Source organism: Canis lupus, chromosome 34, assembly GCF_011100685.1.
Source record: "Canis lupus familiaris isolate Mischka breed German Shepherd chromosome 34, alternate assembly UU_Cfam_GSD_1.0, whole genome shotgun sequence".
NCBI lineage: Eukaryota > Metazoa > Chordata > Mammalia > Carnivora > Canidae > Canis > Canis lupus.
The window spans coordinates 6920649-6941843 of record NC_049255.1 but is presented as its reverse complement, the minus strand read 5'-3'; the positions used below and the strand labels follow the sequence as shown (position 1 = coordinate 6941843).

Sequence of the window (21195 nt, the reverse complement as noted above, 5' to 3'; positions counted from 1 at the left end):
GGCTCTATGCAGAGATCCCGACATGGGACTCGATCCCGGGTCTCCAGGATCACGCCCTGGGCTGAAGGCGGTGCTAAACCGCGGAGCCACCCAGGCTGCCCTATTTTTCTTTAAATATAGTTTTAACGAAACTGATATTCTGTAGACAGAAATGATTCAAATAATTAAACAGTAAACTATCATTACATTTGAAATGTACTTTAAAAAGTCCACTCAAGGGGTCCCTGGGTGGTTCAGTGGTTGAGTGTCTGTCTGCCTATGGCACAGGGTGTGATCCCGGAGTCCCAGGATGAGTCCCACATCGGCCTCTTTGTATGGAGCCTGCTTCTTCTCCCTCTACCTGTGTCTCTGCTTCTCTTTCTGTGTCTCTCATGAATAAATAAATAATCTTTAAAAAATAAAAAGTCCACTAAAGAAAATATAAAAATTTTGAATAATTAAAATTATTTCCAATTTTAGTTTATAAATTCTATTCTATTTGAAATATCCAAAATTATCTGTTAGAATGAAAAGGTAAAAATACAAATTATAATGAACAATTCATAATTTAAATTAGAAAATCCGTAATGTCTATTTCTTCGGTTTTGTAAGAAATTTATTGAATCTCATCACATATATTTAGATAAGTGTGACTACTTTTTGTCACCAAAGTCAGGATTAGGTTTTGTTCCTGGGTTCACATCCTGACTTAGAAATACACAAATACAACAGGGGACTCCCAGCCACCAAAGCAACAGGTGTGAGAACCAACCCTGGTTTGTTAGATGAAAGCCAGGAACAAAAGGGAAATACAAGAGGACACAAAGCACAGCTGGGAACATACCTCCTCAGGGAAGAGTCTGTGACATTTATGATATAGGAGGGGAAGATTTTGATACAGTGGTAACAACTGTGTTCCCCTCTTTCTCAGATATTTCTGACATTCAGAGCACCCCCCCCCCCCCCTCTGAAGCCAGTCTCTGTTCACTGCTGCCCTTATTTTATTATCTCACTCACCAATTCCAGAAGTGGCTTTCCTTCACTTCCTTGCTCCTCACACAAGAGGGAAAGTCAGCTTGGCGAGGGACGTGGCCTTGCCTATCTTGGCCACTGCTCAGCCAGGCATGAGCTCCAAGTCAGGAACAATGTGTACTCATCTCCATGCAGATCACACATTTAGTTTTTATTAAAATCTTCAAGGTGAGTCTTTTCATTTGGCATGTGAGAAAATGGAAGTGCAGAGAGCCTACAAAGTTATAGGTGACGGAGCAAGGACCTGTCCAAACCTGGCTGACCTCACAGCCTGTGCCTGCATAGCAGAGACCAGGGCTGTGTCTTTAAGGAGCTGACGTGAATAGCCACAGCTAGGAGGGATTGCCCTTCCTATGTGTTCTTGCTGCTTTCAGCTTCTTTCTGGATAATTTCGTCATTGTAATCAGGAAATCACCCCTAATTCAGGAGGATCTGCTTATCTTCCCTGGTGCCCTTTCTTCTCCTATAAACTCTTTGGGAGCGCAAATGAGTGTGATGTTCAGAACATGCATGTTGCATGATCTAGAACTGGGTTTTTTTCCTTTTATAGCGAAGATCTCTTTGTAGTACTGGCTTTACTTGCCTATACCAACACTTGCGCCAAGATAGGTGAGCATTTTAATACCAAGCCATCCACCTCTTGTGAACTCGGACATTGCAGTCCAGACACTTCAAAAAAGGGGTTGTTCTTGACTGGCTTATCAATTAAGGAGTAAAGTGTTGGGTTTGTTGAGAATCATCTGCTGACTTTAACCAAAATGAAACCCCAGTAGTCACTTAGAGCCAGAACTGAATTTACAGGAGAGCAGTGACTGGATTGACAATTCAGTGGGTATATTGCAGGATCAACTCTGCTGGGCGTGGTCCTGGGGGCTGCAGGTGCAGACTTGGACCCATGGTCTTGTGTCCTTAAGATGCTCATTTTCTCATAGGAAAGAAAGACAAACAGATACAAGACCAGAAGAAAATGGCAAGCATTATTTGTTTTTCATCTTTGTTTCTTCAGCACCCACCACCCTTCTGGTGCAAAGCGACCATTTACTGAATCAAATAGGATGCAAGAATTACTAAACCACACATGTATTATTTTGCAAAGAACAAGCTAAATTCACAGGATTTCAACTACTCGTGTTATACCACAATAGAACATGATTTCCAGGGAAAATGTTTACTGTTTTCATATAATAAATACATATTATTTTTTACTATTATAAGATAGCTGAATTTTTTTATCTCACCCACATTAGAACTTTTCAAATCCATTTTTCCCATATTATAGGCTATCAAAAACAGAGAGTAAGCCTGTAATTTATATTTTTTGTAAATTCCTACGCATACTAATGATGGGCCAGTTCAATTACACATACAACCAACAGCATTTCAATTTCAGATGCATGTTGTTATCTGAGTGTCAAGATTAAATAAAAACTGGTTACCAAAACAAAACAAAAAACACCTGGTTACATTTCTCAGTTCCCTGCAGTGAAGTTAACCATTTGAAGAAGACGTTGGAGTCTAACCTCAGGCCATGTGTCTTAGCTGTCAGCAAGGTTGCCCTGATGAGATTCTCTCCTTGCCATGTGTCTGCTAGCCAAGATCCCTACAACAGTCATCCTAAAAGGAGGGGATTTGGGGGGATCATTAGAGGGATTGCTATGTCTTGATACCCTACCAAATTGAGATTATCATTTATGTTTGGGGGAGAAAACAATTTCTGACAATTCCTTTTAAAAAGTTTCAATTCTCTATTGCCCCTGGCTTATTAATCTCAGAGTGTGAAAAACTAGACCTCTCTTTCTCTGTGTATTTGCACCCATATTTTCCTGCTAACCATACCCCGATTTCCAATGGCCTGAGGGAGGCTTGTGTGTAAAAGGCTTCTCTCCAGGTTTTCCCAACACTTGGGGAAAGGCACATGTTTCAGAAGAGCAGATGTTTTCAGCTCTGGCATCAGGATCAAGTCAGAGTGGGGGAGGAGTCTGTCCCAGCTCCTGCCACAAAGTTACACCCTGAGAAATGACTGCCAGGAGTAGGTTGTTTCTAAACATAAGATCAGTTGATATATTCCTTCCAGGTAAAGATGATGCTTTAACAAAGCAGAAGAAAGCAACTGCATTTCAAAAGGAATATGCTCTGTAACAAGAGCATCAGAAGTAAGTGCTTGGAAAAGTTTTCATCAGTGCATTGGAGTCATTGAGGTGGTGTTGCTGACATAACCTCACCTTTGAAACCATTTATATTCACACACTTTAAAAATTGGAAATAATTTTCTGCCCTATTTAATAATCTTTCAAATAAGGACTTTCAGTGAGTTTTAATCCTATTTGTTTAAAACATTGAAAAGCTTGCACATTCTAATTACACGCTGAGAGAAATGAACTGACATTTTAGTACAAAGACCAGTTCAGTTGAATACAGAACAATTTGGTTTCACAGGTGAGTTTTAACAAAATTTGGCATCATCAGTTGATGGAATTGGTAAATAAGTACTATAATTTAGTAAATTCTGGATTACTTTATTGGACATCATATAGTCTCATGAGGTTTCTTTTTTCAACTTAGCAGCCAGTAAACTGGAATTTGAACTGGAATTTCACAACACATTGAACACAAAGTGAGAAACCAAGATTCCCAAATGCAATAATGATATTTCACAGTATCCCAGTAGATTTTTAAATTACAAATTTGAATCCCTATCCACTTTAATTCAGCATCAATACTTCAAGGAACCTATCCTAAAATAAAATTGTACAAATATCTGTGTATTGATATTCAAAGGAATTAATAGTAACATTATTTAAAATAGAAAAGCAAGATGGAAATACAATTAAATGTCTAACAAAAAGGGAATTAGATCATACATTTTGATAAAAATATACCTGGAATAATATGTAACTTTCAGAAAGCAGGAAGCATGATTATAGAGGTTGACATGCAGAAGATTTACAGTGTAAAGAAAATGAAACACTTAAACTGTCAAGTGAAAGAGCCAGTTACCTACCAGTCTGAATACCTTTATTCTTCTCACTGTGTGTATATATGTGTGTGTGTGTGTGTGTGTGTGTGTATGCAAGTGGAAACCCAGATTTGTATACTTAAGAGTAAAAGGGACTGACTCCATTTGCATATTCGTGAACTAGGCAGTCAGTTCAACTCTTCCACTAAGGATTCATAGAACAAAATATAAAGTATATGTTATAGAAATGTGCTGGAATGCAAAGGAGACTTAGCAAAGTATTGGATTATTTGGCCAAGACTAGTTATATTGGCTACATAAAGAAAACAGGCTTTCAAAAAATGCATGTAGAAGAAACAAAATTCACCCTAAACCCATCTGGTTGCCTTCCTCAATTCAGCAGATGGAAACTCTGCCCTATAGATAATCATGATCACTTTTTCTTTTCATTCATGTGGCTTCTTCTTGTGTGCCAGGTTATCTTCAATTTTTGTACCAGGCATTTTACTTACAAACATTATTCACAGGAAGCCTGGGATCATATCATCTTCCTCCAGAAAGGATTTTTATTAACTTTTCCTAAGCACTTTGGACACAACAATCTAGGGTTGACTTCATCCAATTTCAGAAAGCAATTGTTTTCTGAGCCTCCAGGTGACTCAGTGTTGGGCTGCAGCCTGTGTAAATACTGGTTTCCTAGCATGCAACCTCTCTTATTCCAATCAAAGGTACAGGTGGTTTATCAAGACCTCACTTTGGGGGATCTCTCTCACTCCAAATTTTGTTCTCCTGGGCTAAGAAGTTGGGCAAATCAACTGTTTCACCTCTTAGCCTTGTGTTCTATAATGGTAAATGTTCCTGGGTGGAGGTAGTCCCAATCATCAAGCCCACCCTTTTTTGCTGATAGAAAAGCAGACCAAAAAGTCATTAATGATGTACAAAAATGAATAACAATCAACAGACATGGCCTGACAGCCAAATATTAAACACTTTACCCACCAAATGTAGAAGCACATTTCATTTTTCAAGCATACATTGGTTGCTTACAAAAACTAACCCAAATATGATTCCTCAAGCAAATCTCAAAAGGATTAAAATTATACAGCAAATAGTTTTGACCACAATTCAAGTAATCAATAAATCAATAAAAGTATATAACTAGAAAATTGCCTTATATGTGAGTTAAGAAACACACTTCTAAATAACCCCAATATAAAAAAGAAAGCATCATGCTTAAATTGAATGAAATTAATACCATATTCAAAACATAGAAAATAATATCATTTTCAAAACATAGAAGACTCAGAAATTCATCATGTTAAAAATGCCTTTACTAGGCATAAAAGGATGAAAATTAATGACCATATTAAAATGCTTTTACTAGAAATAAAAGGCTGAAAATTTTCAAAATGAGAATTTAGAAAAAGAAAAACAATGTAAGTCCAAAGAAAGTCATTCAAAAGAACTATAAAGATAAAAGCAGAATATAATAAGCAAACAAAGATACTTTTTTAGTAGTTAAACCTAAAAGTTGATTCTTTGAAACCATTTATAAAATTGATAAAATCCTATAAACATGATGACATATTCAGTATCAGGAATGAAAATAGAGAATATAACCTTTAGATACTAAACTTGTAAAAATTGTATTAAGAATAAGAGTATGCCAAGACATATTAAGATTTAAATGAAACATAACTTTCCAGGAAAATGCAATATAGAAAACTGTGTAAGAAAAAGAAAAAGTTGAGCTTCTGAACAGTCCTTATCTTGAATCTGTATTTAAATCCATTCTTAAATAATACTAAAGATTCACATGACTTCACCAGGGAATTATAATAACTAATCAAGAAGAAATTATTTCAATCTTATACAAACTCTTCCATAGAACATAGAAAGATAGAACACTCATCAACTAATTTCGTAAAATCAGCACAACCTTGATGATGGTGAAATCCAACTAGGTTATCACACAAAAGGAAAATTAGAGGCTGCTTCACACATGATCCTAGATGCAGTATTTATGAAATGCATGTTAACAATTATACATGAATCATGAAAAATATGACCTAAGTTAGAGGTTCTAAAGTTGGTGAGTTATCCACTAGGATGGTAGAGATATAGATTTATTTTAAAATACTTTATTTATTTATTCATTAGAGAGAGAGAGAGAGGCAGAGACATAGGCAGAGGGAGAAGCAGGCTCCTTGCAGGGAGCCCGATGCAGGACTTGATCCCAGGATCCTGGGATCCCAGGATCTCACTCTGAGCCAAAGGCAGATGCTCAACCTCCTGAGCCACCTAGGTGTCCCTAATTTTAGTTATTGATGCTACCATGAAAATTAAAAACATGACGCATATTCTACATAAAAAGAAAAAAATGGATAGAGAAGATGTGGTACACACACTCACACACACAATGGAATATTACTCAGCCATCAAAATGAATGAAATCTTACCATTGAGCAGCGTGGGTGGCTCAGCAGTTTAGTGCCGCCTTTGGCCCAGGGCGTGATCCTGGAGACCCGGGATCGAGTCCCATGTCCAGTTCCCTGAAGTGAGCCTGCTTCTCCCTCTGCCTGTGTCTCTACCTCTCTCTCTCTCTCTCTGTCTCTCTCATGAATAAATAAAATATTTTTTATTAAGATTTATCTGTTTATTCATGATAGACAGAGAGAGAGAGAGAGAGAGAGAGAGAGGCAGAGACACAGGCAGAGGGAGAAGCAGGCTCCACGCAGGGAGCCCGATGCGGGACTCGACCCCGGGACTCCAGGATCACATTCCAGGCCAGAGGCAGGTGCCAAACCGCTGAGCCACCCAGGGATCCCCAATATATAAAATCTTTTTTAAAAATCTTACCATTTATATCAACATGGATGGAACTTGAGGGTATTATGTTTGTCAATCAGAAAAAGACATTTACCATATGATTCCATTCATGTGGAATTTAAGAAACAAAAGAGATGATCATAGGGGAAGGGAGGGAAAAATAAGATGAAACCGGAAAAGGGGAGAAACCGTAAGAGACACTGAACTGGAAACAAACTAAAGGTTGCTACAGGGAAGGGGAGTGGGGGGACCAGGTAACTGGGTGATGTGCATTGAGGAGGGCATGTGATATGATGAGCACTGGTGTGATATGCAAGTGATGAATAACTGAAATCTATATATGAAACTAATGAAACACTTATGTTAACTAATTGAATTTAAATAAAATAAATTAATAAAACAAATGAAATGAAAAAACCTAATGGAGAGGGGAAGAAACAGAAAATCAGAGAAATTAAAAGCACAAAATGAGATGGTAGAAATAAATCTAAATTTTTCATTCATTAAAAGTAAACAAATAGGGGCATGGGGGTGGCTCAGCCAGTTAAGTGTCTGCTTTCAGCTCAGGTCCAGCTGTCAGGGTCCTGGGATCCAGCCCTGAGTCCGGGCTCTGTGCTCAGTGGAGAGCCTGCTTCTCTCTCTGCCTCTGTCTGTCCCCCTCCCTCCTTCCCACTCATGCTCTCTCTCCCTCTCTTAAATAAATAATAAAATCTTAAAAAAAATAAACAAACATGAGCACAGTCTCCACCTAAAAGACTAATGTTTCCTGATTAGGTTAAAAATCAAATCCAACTTTTTACCAAGGACACATGGATGACACAGCAAAGGGCTGGGGGAGGAGGTCCAGGAAATGCTAGGTCAACATCAGATTTATGTGTACACTGATTAAGGGGGAAAATCTAAAAAGACTAAGTTAAGGCGAAAAGCTTTCTTCGAGGGACACAATGATAAAAATATCAATTAATTAAGAAAACATAATTCTAAGCCTTTGATATTAGCCTAGATTATTCTCTTAATTCCTAAAATTTACCTCTTCTTGAAGACCAAAGCTGGGGCAGAGAGTGGTGGGGAGAGGGTAGTTTCTCACTTGCACCGCAGGTAAGAGAGGGAGGTCCTGGCTGGAGAAGCCCTCTGAGTAGGATCTTGGAGGAGAGGAGGCAGGGGCTGCGTTTAGGTCTGCCACCACACGGTTATATTACTCAGAGTTCCTTTGCTTCGTGCGTCTCTTTGAAAAAACATATACCCCGTGTTCTGTGCGAACTCCACTCCAGGCCCAGGGGCTGCAGATGGGATGAAAACCAGTTTCCTTCCCACGGGATCCCCATTGCAGAAGGGGAGACAGACACCAGGCAGGAAGAACCAGTCAGATCTAAAGTATGCCGAGTGTAGGTCTGCACCAAGGATAAAAACCAAAGAGGGAAGGGGCATAGGACAATAGACCCGGCTCAAAGTGTCAGGTAGAGGGTATAGGGCCAGAGAAGGTGGCGTCAGAACCAATACATAAAGGAGGTGAGAGGACAAGTGAGGAGGGGAAGAACTTTGTAGGCAGAGCAAAAGCCAAGAGTGCCCAGGTTGGAGGACTCCTGGCATGCCCAGGGACCCAAGGGGACCACAGAGAGTGTATAAGGCGGGTAAAGCCATCACTGTTGTCCTGGAGGGAGTGGGGCCTCACAGCAGGACCTTGACAGAGAAGAGGCATGCCCCGAATTCAGTATGATCAAGCCATGCTGACTTGATCAAGCCACGCTGGGTGAACCTCATAGAGGTGGGGAAGCTGGAACTCAGGCTCCCGTGGGAGCAGGAACATGCATGAGGCCAAGGGCAGGAGAGGGCCAGGGAGAGAGGAGCTGAAAGAAGACCCCACCAGGAGCTTGGAGCTCGCACGGCCCTTCAGGACTGTGTGACCTGAGGAAGGTGGAGGGACCATGAGTCCTTGGATGCTAGGCCTTCTCTTTGGATGAAGGCAATGCTCTGGGAAGGCCTCAGCTGAAAGCCACCTGCCAACAGCCCAGCGGGACAGGGTCATGGGGTCAGTCACCACAGCATGTGCCCAGAATCCTGGCCTGGCCTGCTGCAGGAGGGGAAGGTGTCCAGATGAGTTCGTTTGGGGAGAATCCACATTTTTCAAAAGTCTGTTTCCTTTCTGTGGCCAGCATGGTCTGGAATGTTTATAAGTCAAAAGTGAAAAGAAGAGCCACACTGATCAACCTAGCCATTCTTTCATGAGAAGTTTGACTTAAAATGACAAAGGCTCTTTTTGTCAGAAGCAGAGTAACAAGCGGAAGGCGGACGCGTCCTGAGAGTGACAGCATCCAGAATGAAAATGGTGTGGAAGCGACAGGGACTTTTAGACACCCCATGAGCAGTTGCCTCATGGAGAAGAAAGGTGACATTTTATCATGTTTTCCCTGCATACACCCAAGTGCACTGCTCTTGAACTTGGAGATGAAATCATGAAAATATTATAATGATCTAATTTGTTACTTTGTAACGGCCCTGCACAGTGTCTGGCAGTGTCTCCATCCCAATTTTATTTTATTTTTTAAATTCTCATTAGTTCTCCATTTTAGTGCTTGGGATAAATTCAAGTTTTATGGGCTTTTATTTAAACTATTAAGTTAAATTGGTTTTTGAAACTAATTTCTAAGTAATTTCCCCTTGCGAGTTTCACACTGAGCATGCCCAGTGCCTGTTTATTTTTCCGAAAAGTAATCAAATGATTAAAAGTCAAATAATTCACTGGATTCGTCTGATCTTCTTGTAGAATTTTGGATGACAGAGAAAAATACACACGTTTCTTAAAACATACCTTGCAGTGCTTTGTATGAACCAAAGGTAGTAGGAGGGTAGTTTTAGTTTAAACCTGCTCAGGAGCAGAAAATGAGGAGTTTAGTGCCTTTGGTATCTCGCTCTCAGGGGTCTGGTTGAGACGCTGAGTGTCCTCATCAGGCTCTGACCTGAACCTGCTCTTCTCACATCTCCAAAAAATGAAGGGAGAGTGAGTGGGGACACGTGTAGGTCTTATGGAACTTGCCAGGAAAGGGAAATACCCATGAAAGTCGAAAACTCTTACATAAGCAGAGGTAGCGCTCCAAAACTGCTTCATGGATGAGATGCATAGTTTTTCATTTCTGACAATAACCCCTGTGTCTGTGTCCACACTGGAGACCAGGACAGTCTTAGAGGGAGCGGACTTCCACGCAGGAATGTACAAACAAAGACACGAGGGCCCAAGAAAACGGGAACAGAAGGTCAGATTCAGAGGATAGGGGTATTTTTCTTTTTCTGTATTTTTTATGGTTTATTTATTTATTTATTTGAGAGAAGACAGAGGATAATTGGGAGGAGTAGGGAGAGGAAAAGAGAATCTCAAGCAGACTCCACGCTGAGTGAGGAGCCCAACATGGGACTGATATCACACCCTGAGACCATGGCCTGAGCTGAAACCAAGAGTCAGATGCTTAACTGACTGTGTTACCCAGGCGCCCCTCGGGGTACTTTTCTAACTAAGAGGACTCATTTATGGGGCCACTACAGCATACAGAGAAACTAATAAATATATGTTGCTGACTGCAATAGTCAGGATTCTGCAGAGTAAAAGAGCCGATGGAATTTATCTATTTATTGATCTATCATTGCATCCATCCATCCATCCATCATCTACCGATCTATCCACCCATTATCTATCTATCTATCTATCTATCTACCTACCTACCTATCATCTATCATCTATCTATCATCATCTGTCTATATACCATCTGTATCTATCTGTCGATCTATCTACTTACGCATAGGTAAGTAAAGATGTGGACAAAAAGCAACTGAGAAAGTATGAGGTGTTACAAGAGGGTAAAATGGTGAGCTCCGATGTTATCAGAATGAGTCAAGCGGGATTTGCTAAGAACATGAACTTTAATTCAGATCTGAAATACGAATAGGAAAGAATCCAGCAATGGGTGGGCTGCAAGGACCCAGGTGGAACAGGGAAGATCTGGGATTGAGGAGCTGATGGATATCTGATGAGGGTAGGGAGGCAGGGGGAGCCCGAGGTGAGGCCAGAGAGTGGGCACAGCTATGGGGACGGGGCCAGCCCTAGACAGGTGACCAGTTGGTGAGATGTGGCCAGTCCTGGGTTTCCACAGGTGACTCTGGCTGCTGCGTGCAAGAGCAGCGACACACATGGATGCATTCTGGGGTTCTTTATGGAGCCCTCTGCCCCTGGTTTATGCCTAGGGACTTTAGCAATGTGGAATGTTTGAACAAGTCCACAAGTTGTAATACAAAAGCTGAACACTGGCTTTTCTTCTCATCACTAATGCAATCTGGGAAGAGTCTCTCAAATAGTTCAAGTAGCTGCTTCCTCATGTTAGAATACCAAATCCATAATACCTAAAAATCTTTGTGAGGAGTGAAAAAGTAATGAACATGAAATCCAGTATTCAGGTGTGTTGACACATTGGGAAGTCGATACATGCCACATGAACTGGAATATCAGGAGAGAAATAAAGCACAAGCCCCCCAGCTGTGCATCTGAATTCACGGACAGCTGTGTAAGAGGTGGTACTAAATCTCTGTTTAAATCAGAATCTTCACACGTGACTTCTTTTCAAGGGAACTTTTGGCCTGACTTGCGTTTAATTGTTCTATGAAACTACAACATCCCTAAGTCCTCTTGATACATATAGAAATTATAGATATGTAGCTATGAAAGCCGTGAAAATAAATCTTTTGAGGATTTTAATTGACACACTACTTTATTTTTTTCCCTTTATTTCAAAGGTTTTATTTATTTGAGAGAGCACAAGCTGGGGGAGCGGCAGGCAGAGGGAGAGGGAGAGAGCAGAGATCCTGATGGATGACTCGATCCCAGGACCCTAGGATCACGACCTGAGCTGAAGGCAGATGCTTAACTGACTGAGCCACCCAGGTGCCTCTGACACACATACTTAATTTTATTTATTTATTTTTCTCATTAAACTTTTGTTTTAATGGGTCTCAAAATTCTGTGACAGATTTTTGGTCAAGTTTTTTCCATTAAAAAGTACTGATTTTAAAAACTAATAACTTAAAACTGCCACACACACACACACACACACACACACACACACAAATGGTCCACAAAACATTCTCCTTCTCTTCTGAAGGTTTTACGATGCATTGTTATCATTAACCAATCTTTTACTATTAAACTTAAATGGCCAATTGACACAAACAGTTCTGAGACGGTTCTTCTACCACTGATTAAAATTGGGGTGGCAGGTATTGGGGATAATATTCATTTAGCCTTCTGAGCTTTCTGGGCAGACTTGGTGACTTTGCCAGCCTCACCTGCCTTCTTGTCCACTGCTTTGATGACACCCACAGCAACCGTCTGTCTCATGTCATGAAGAGCAAAACGGTCCAGAGGAGGATAGTCAGAGAAGCTCTCAACACACGTCGGTTTGCCAGGAACTACATCAACAATGGCAGCATCCCCAGATTTCAAGAACTTGGGACCATCTTCCAGCTTTTTTCCAGAATGACGATCTGTCTTCTCCTTCAGCTCAGCAAACTTGCAAGCAATGAGAGCTTTGTGACAATCCAGCACAGGTGCATATCCAGCACTGATTTGGCCTGGATGGTTCAGGATAATCACCTGAGCCGTGAAGCCTGCTGCTTCCATTGGTGGGTCATTTTTGCTATCACCAGCCACATTGCCACCATGAACATCTTTGACAGACATGTTCTTGACATTGAAGCCCACATTGTCCCCAGTAAGAGCCTCACTCAAAGCCTCATGGTGCATGTCAACCAACTTTACTTCAGTTGTAACATTGACTGGAGCAAAGGTAACCACCATGCCAGGCTTACGAACACCAGTCTCCACTCGACCCACTGAGACAGTACCAATACCACCAATTTTGTAGATGTCCTGGAGAGGCAGATGCAAGGGTTTATCAGTTGGATGAGTTAGTGGCCGAATGCAATTCAGAGCTTCAAGCAGTGTGGTTCCACTGGCATTCCCATCTTTACAGGTGATTTTCCATCCCTTGAACCAAGGCATGTTAGCACTTGGCTCCAGCATGTTGTCACCATTCTAACCAGAAGTTGGCACAAATGCTACTGTGTCGGGGTTATAGCCAATATTCTTAATGCAGGTGCTGACTTCCTTAATGATTTCCTCATATCTCTTCTGGCTGTAGGGTGGTTCAGTGGAATCCATTTTGTTAACACCAACAATTAGTTGTTTTACACCCAGTGTGTAAGCCAGAAGGGCATGCTCACGGGTCTGCCCATTCTTGGAGATACCTGCTTCAAATTCACCAACACCAGCAGCAACAATCAGGATGGCACAGTCAGCCTGAGATGTGCCTGTAATCGTGTTTTTGATAAAGTCTCTGTGTCCTGGGGCATCAATGATGGTCACATAATACTTGCTGGTCTCAAATTTTCAGAGGGAGATATCAATGATGATACCACATCCACATTCAGCTTTCAGTTTATCCAAGACCCAGGCATACTTGAAGGAGCCTTTTCCTATCTCAGCAGCCTCCTCCTCAAATTTTTCGATAGTTCTTTTGTCGATCCCACCACATTTGTAGATCAGATGGCCAGTAGCGGTAGATTGCCCGAATCTATGTGTCCAATGATGATGACGTTGATGTGAGTCTTTTCCTTTCCCATTTTGGTTTAAGTTTAGCAGTGGTTTTCACGACACCTGTGTTCTGGCAGCAAACCCGTTGCAAAAAAGCCACATACTTAATTTTAAATGAACTTTTAAAATCATACTATATACTATATAGTGCTGGCAAGCACTCTAATTTTATTCCCATCCCTACTCTCTGAGGGAGGTTGATAATTCCATTGGATAATTGAGAAAATTGATATTCAGGGGGGTTGAGTAACTGGCATCAGGTCACAAATAGAAGTGGAAGATCTTGAATTCAGCTGGTTTTACAAATAATGGGAGAGTGTTAGTTTTAGGGTTTGTGGCTGGCAAAAGCACCAATAATAAAGGCGGAATCCATGAGCTAAATGAATAAATCACAGTCTACTTCCTGCTGACCCTGTCTGGGTATTAATCATCACATAAACCCCATGAGCTGTTTGCTACGACAACCTCTTATTTTCCACCTCGAATGTGACTTTCTGTTTCACGAGCTAACCATATTTGAATATCTGTGGTCCATTTGCTTTGTGTCGAGCGTCCATGATAGAAACCCAAACGATCATTTAGGTTATGTGAAGCAGAGATTCTTTTAATTATGAACTGCTCTGTTGCATAATATTTGGAAATGGGCATTTGAGTTCACATAGCCTTGTTTATTTAAATAAGCATTGCCCTCAAGGGTATAGTTTCATTAAATTATTCAGAGGTAGGGACCTGAATCTTTGCTTAATTAAAAGCTCTTGGAATCATCAGTTGGATCAGGATTCATTTGAACCCACAGCGAAAGAAACTTCCCAAGCAAACTTCCAAACTTCCTCAACCAGAACAAAACTCCCTGGCTTTGTACTCTCACACATTTTAAACATCCAGATGAGGTTAGAAATTTCTTTTTTTTTTTAATTTATTATTTTATTTATTTATTTATTTATTTATTTATTTATTTATTTATTTATTTATTTATTTTTTAGAAATTTCCTATTAGCAGCACTGCAAGGTAAGCCTCGGATAACATATGTATCCCTCTTTTTAGTGGCCAGTGGTTCAAATTTTAATAATCCCAGTACTTGCATGATGGCCCTGCACGTGCCTGCCACCCTCCCTGTGTGGTATTCAGTCTCTCTGGGGGGTAAAACCAGGACCAGACGTGTCACAAGGAAATACCAGAGGACCAGCACTGGCATTTTATAAACACCATCTTTTCAGATTCCTTCTATTGCCATCCACAAGGCATACCTACTTATGTCAGGAGCCGAATGTTCTCTAAGCAAGTGGAAGTGTTTTCAAGCTGGTGCTTAAAAATAACCTTTGAATGGGCACCAAATTATGTTTCCTCTACCACCTACTTATTCTTCCAATGTCTGTGAATAACATTTTCTTGTCTGTGAAAATAAGGATCCTTAGTTATCTGACAAAACTGGACAAAAAGGCATACCTGATAAGATGATTTTCTGAGCAGCCGACAGTCCTTTCAAGTGCAATCCCCTCTTGTCTTTGGACGTTGATGGAAATATTTATGAATCATATGAAATATTTGTCCATGTTCTTACGCTAATTAATCTGCATTCACTAAATTTCTGTCCCTTGCCTTCAGTGACATCTCTGAGCATCAGTCAGGGGTTGTTTTATCAATGTGCAAAGCCAGGACATTTGGTTGAAACTTCATGGAGGATAGGACATACCCCCAAATGTGACTTACTGACAGCAACTTACCTTCTTATGACCTGCCATTTTTCAGAATGTTTGTGATTACATGATCCACTGGCCTGTCTACATCACTGATCTTTCACAACTAAAGTACAAAATCACAAACCCAGGTACCTTCCCCTCCTCCTGCTTCTTTTTCATGTAGTACAGACTGCCTGTCAGTGATTGACAGCTCAGAGACACGAAGCATGATTATTTCTGCCCCAGCACTGTTTCTCCTCAATCCCACAGGCCTCATTCCTTCCTCATATCATATGATGCTGTTGGCTGGGAGAATGGAATGAGGCAAGAGCATTCCTCAGCAGTGTGACCATTTCTATGATATGTATCTTTTCATGACACTTTAAAGTCCTTATTATGTGAAGCCCATTTTACAGATATAATTGTATGTAGTTTTTCCTAAGATCTTCTCATCTAATTTACTTTCAACAGAATTTGAAGCCCAAGCAGCATTTAAAGTCTGTCTTTTCAGGTGACTTCTAGTCAGCATTTGCAGTAAGGACCTGTGCATAAGTCATGAGAGACTCCTTCAGCCCCTGGTCAGCACTTGGGTTCACTGCTGGGCAGCTCTGGCATGCACCCTGGTGGCATCAGCAAGATCTGTGAGAGGCATGAAGGAGTTGGAAATATTCCCAGACTGCAGCCCATTCTTAGGGATGATTCTGTTCAGATCTAACAATGGCAAGCCTTGCTCCTCTCAGGTAAGTGCTTGGTTCCAAAAAGCTCTGTCACTGTCGAGAAAATGAGGTAAAACTGCTGTTCCTGAGGGCACCTCGGTGGCTCAGTGGTTGAGCATCTGCCTTTGGCTCAAGTCGTGGACCCAAGGGTCCTGGATCTAGTCCTGCTTCGGGCTCCCCACAGGGGGCCTGCTTCTCTCTCTGCCTATGTCTCTGCCTCTGTCTGTGTCTTTCATGAATAAATAAATAAAATCTTTAAAAAAAAGAACAACCTTGATGTTTCTGAAAACAACAGGTACATGTGAGGCACCTGTCATCCGTGCTTTAGGATGACATGAATCCCAGTCCCCAGGGTCTGACTGGTGGGTTAGTAACAGAAGGAGGCACACCTAGTGTATGCTCAGTCTGCTTGAACCCATACCCACCACTGGCTTCGGGGCGATTTTAGTGAGTTTTTCCAATTTGCTCAAAGTCTTCCACCAATTGTCCATGCACACTGACGAGGACACCTGAAATGCACAAACATCGTTATTAAAGATTTTTAAAAATAAGACCCTTATCATCCAAAACATGTCCCATTTTGAATGTCTTATGTTGTCTTTTAAAAAAGAATACAACTCAGTAGAATACATTTGCTAAAAGTCTCACAAACTCTGCTTCTAAATCATGGAGTAGAAGAAGTGAATATGGTAACCTGTGCCCTTTCTACCCAAAGCACACAGTGATGCTCTTACGTGGCTGTGTTGGGGGCAAGGCAGTTGTAGGGGCTGATTTTACCTGGAATCTAAGGCACGTTGGGAAGCTTGATGTCTCGAGAGCCGTGGCATCTTAGAGCATTGACTAAGTCCACGCCAAACAGCCTCTTCCCCAGAGTTTCCTCTTACAAATCAGTCCCGGATTCCTTTCTTGGCGCTACAGCAGTATTTAATGATTCTCTCTCTGCCTCTTAGGGGTTTCTGTCTTTTCACTTGTTGACTCTAGGCATCCTTCCCACCTCCTTGCTCCTCTGTTCCTCTCCCGGCTGTACTCCTGGGATCATGAGTGCTGCCATATTTGGCTGCTCCAGCCCACCCTCTCTTCTCCTGGTCTCCATGTGGGGACCCATCGCCAGCTAAGAGTGCTCCTTTCTTTGGCAACAACTCAAGCAGTCACCTGACAGCTATGCAATCCCACCTAGCATGGCCCTGGTTGTCTTCCAACATAGACCCTGGGCCAGGTCTATGAAGGATCCAGACAGTGACTGTACTCATTTCCTGGAGCTGTAGTAACAAGTGCCCACAAGCTGAGTGGCTTAAAAAAACAGAAATTTATTCTCTCCCACTCCTGAAGGTCAGAAGTTCAAGTCCCCTCTGAGGAGCATTGCCCTCTCATTTTCTGGTGGCTCCATGGGGCTTGTGGCTGCATCATTCCAATCTATCCTTCTGTCTTCACATGGTCTTCTCTGTGTCCCCATAAGGAAGCTTGTCATTGTACATAGGGTCCACGAAGATAATCTAGGATGACCTCAGCTCAAGCTCTTTAATGTAATCATACTTGCATAGATTCTTTTCCCAAATAAGGTCACATTCACGTGTTCTGGGGTTTGGGACCTGGACATATCTTTTGGGGGGCCACCTTTCAACTGATTACAAAGGTGGAGATTGAAATACATGAGAGTCTACTTCTAGTAAATATCTGCCTGCCATTTCTATGAATTCAGAGGCTGTCCATTTGCTGGATGGTGAGCATTCTTGAGGGCTGCCCTCAATCAACACTGGAAAGAACTTAGGCCTCAAGAAATCTCCCTCCTCTCCAGGGCATGGCTGCTTTATTCTGCAGAGTAAGAACTCTCAAGCTACCTCGCTGGGCAGAAGCCTGTGACAGGATCACAGCATGGGTTTCCCTTCCATATTCTGGATCCTTGCTGCCTTTTCTCCCCCAATCTCTGCATCCTCTCCACGGACCCATCTACTCCTGCCCTGTGTACATTAGAGTCAGCTCTCCTTAGTTTCCAGCTCCCATGGGTCCCTGGGTTCGGCTCCCATAATAAAAACGATACTAACGATATTTACTGAGTGCAGAGCTTACTTATGTGCCAGCCACCATTCTAAGTACTTCATTCATTTACAACGTCAGCAAACCCATGAGTTAGACACTTTCATCTGTATTTTCCAAACAAGGAGACTGGGGCTCTGAGAAGTTAATCAGCTTGCTCTGGACCACACTGCTAGTAAGTGGTGGGTGTGATTTGGACTCAGGCGTCCAGTGCCAGTCATTGCATTTAGGCTTCTTGGGTTAGGAGCTGAGGCTTACAAGAAAAGGAAGGTGGCCTCCTTGGGGTCACGGCTTCTCCTGGTGTCCCCTCTGCTGTCTTTGTCTCGACTTTGTAACCCTCACCAGCTCTGGATATTCAGATGACATGCATGCTTAGGCATGATTTAAGATGCTTCTCCGTATTCTTTCTACCGGTGTCCCCATGTCCCTCTCACAGACTTATTCAGCATCTTCCCAGAGGAGGTAAGTGTCACCCACAACTTCCCTGAGTCTGCCTGGTCCTTCCATCCTGACACAGTGTAATAGTAGGCTCAGCTCACCTGTCACTGCTCTCCACACTCTGTTGAGATTGCTCTCATTCCTCTGCCCAGCTCTGGCCCTCCCGACTCCCTGAGTCCTTCTCCACATGCCCCTCTTCCTCAGAAGGAGGCTGTTTTTTGTCTGATCTATTCACTTGTTCACTTGATGTCTCCCCAAGTGTCTAGAACCCCAGCAACAAGTAAACACTCAACACATATCTGTACCGAGGTGTTAAATAATATGAGTCACTGAATGGTTTTATTTAAGAGGGGCCTTCTGAAAATTGGACTCTAATTCCAAAGAGTGGGGGTTTTAGGCACTGAGGCAGGCTCAAGTGAAGGCAGAGAGGGAGCCTGGAGCAGAGTAGGAGTCTGTGGGGGTGTCACTCTGAACACCGAGCCTTACGAAAAAACTGGTAGGTTCACCTGGACCCAAAGCAAAGTACTGGCTGTAATGGGATTGATTCCAGCCCTGACCTCGTGACTTCTCTTCTAAGCTCCTAAGAGCTATTTTAATGGACTATCTCTGCCATCTCCATGAGAAAGCAGGTATCTCAATTTCTGGTGAAAAATGTCAATAAAATCACACCAGAGGAATTTGGAGGATGTCCTCATGGCTCAGGGGCCTGTCTCCCAAGCTTATGGGTGTGAGTTTCTGTATTTGACGTGGTCTCATGTGGGTGTCTGCCTGGATAGAATGGCTGCTCTGGGTAAAAGGTCTAATAAAAAATAGGCTGTTGGCCCAGATCTCTGAGAGTATTTCAGAGATGTCACAATATACTTTCTAAAAAAATTACTTCATGTTGCAAAATTTTTAAAAATTCATTAGTATAGGGTTTTTATCATGAATGGATGTTGAACTTTGTCAAATGCTTTTTCCCCATCTATTGAAATGATCATACGGTTCTCGGTGTTTCTTTTATTGATGTGATAGATCATGTTGATTGATCTGAAGATGTTGAACCACCCTGGCACCCCAGGAATAAATCCCACTTGATTATGGTGAATGACTATTTTAAGATATTGTTGGATTCAGTTTTTGCATCTGTGTTCATCAGAGATATTGCCCTACATTTCTTTTTAGTAGGGTTTTGGAATCAGGGTAATGCTGGCCTCACAGAATGAATTTGGAAGTTTCCTCCACGTTTCTACTTTTTGGAAAGTTTTTTAAAAATAGGCATTAACTCTTCTTTAAATGTTTGGTAGACTGCCCCCAGGAAGCCATCTGGTCCTGGACTTGTTGGAAGTTTTTGATTACTGATTCAATTTCTTTGCTGGTTATGTGTCTGTTCAATTTTCTATTTCTTCTTGTTTTAGTTTTGGTAATTTATATGTTTTAGGAATTTATCCATTTCTTCCAGAGTGCCTAATTTGTTGGCATATAATTTTTGGTAATATTCTCATAACTATGTTTCTGTGATGTTGGTTGTGATTTCTCCTCTCATTTGTGATTTTATTTATTTGGGTCCTTTCTCTTTTCTTTTTGATAAGTAATTCTAGGGATTTATCAATTTTATTAATTATTTTCCAAGAACCAGCTCCTGGTTTCATTGCTCTGTCCTATTGTTTAGTTTAGTTTAGTTTCTATAGTATTTATTTCTGCTCTAATCTATTATTTCCTTCCTTCAGCTGGCTTTAGGCCTTATTTGCTATTCTTTTTCTAGCTCCTTTATGTGTAAAGTAAGATTGTGTATTGAGACTTTTCTTGTTTCTTGAGGTAGGTCTGTATTACTTTACTTTCAGGATCACCTTTGCTGTATCCCAAAAGTTTTGAACTGTCATGTTTTCATTTTCATTGGTTTCCACGTACTTTTTATATTTCTTCTTTGATTTCCTGGTTGACCCATTCATTGTTTAGTAAGCATGTTGTTTAATTTCCATATATCTGTGGTCTTTCCAGATTTTTTCTCATGGTTGGCTTCAAGTTTCATAGCGTTGTCGTCAGAAAAGTTGCATGATATGACTTTAATCTTTTTGTATTTGCTGAGGCCTGATATGTGACTTAATATGTGATCTTCCCTGAAGAATGTCCCACATTCCATGTGTATTCTGCTGTTTTAGGATGGAATGTTAAGACCACACATCTAGTGCAGTGTGTCATTCAAAACCATTGTTTCCTAATTGATTTTCTGTTTAGATTATCTGTCTGTTGAAGTAAGTGGAGTTAAAGTCCCCTACTATTATTGTATTATTATCAGTTTTTTTTAATGTTTGTTATTGTTTTATATATTTGGGGCTTCTCTGTTGGGGGCATAAATATTTACAATTGTTAGATCTTCCTGTTTGGTTGTCTCCTTTATTATTATATTGTCCTTCTTTGTCTCTTGTTACAGTCTTTATTTTAAAGTATAGTTTATCTGATAGAAGTATTGCTACCCCGGTTTTCTTTTGACATCCATTAACCTAAGAAATATTTCTTCATTCTCTCGCTTTCTTTATTTTTAAGAATATTTTTTAATTTAAATTCTATTAGCCAACATGTAGTACATCATTAGTTTCAGATGTAGTGTTCAATACATCAGTTGCATGTAACACTGCAAATCCCTCACTTTCAATCTTTCAATCTGCAGGTGACTTTGGGTCTGAAGTGAGTCTCTTGTAGGCAACATAAATGGGCTTTGGCTTTGTTTATGCATTCTGACACCCTGTGTCTTTTGATTGGAGCATTTAGCCCATTTATATTCAAAGTAATTATTGAAAAACATTCCTTTCATAAAGAAGCACAAACATTAAAATGTCAGATGATCCTAAAATTCAGTTAGGATATTTTTCAAATTTCTAGCTGTCTCCTCTCCTGCCAGGCTCCTCATGGTAGAA

General features: G+C 41.1%; 1 pseudogene; it reads right to left on the bottom strand.

Moving 5' to 3' along the window:
• Positions 1–11908: 11908 nt before the first annotated feature.
• On the bottom strand, positions 11909–13459 carry LOC119877855 (annotated as a pseudogene).
• Positions 13460–21195: the final 7736 nt, after the last annotated feature.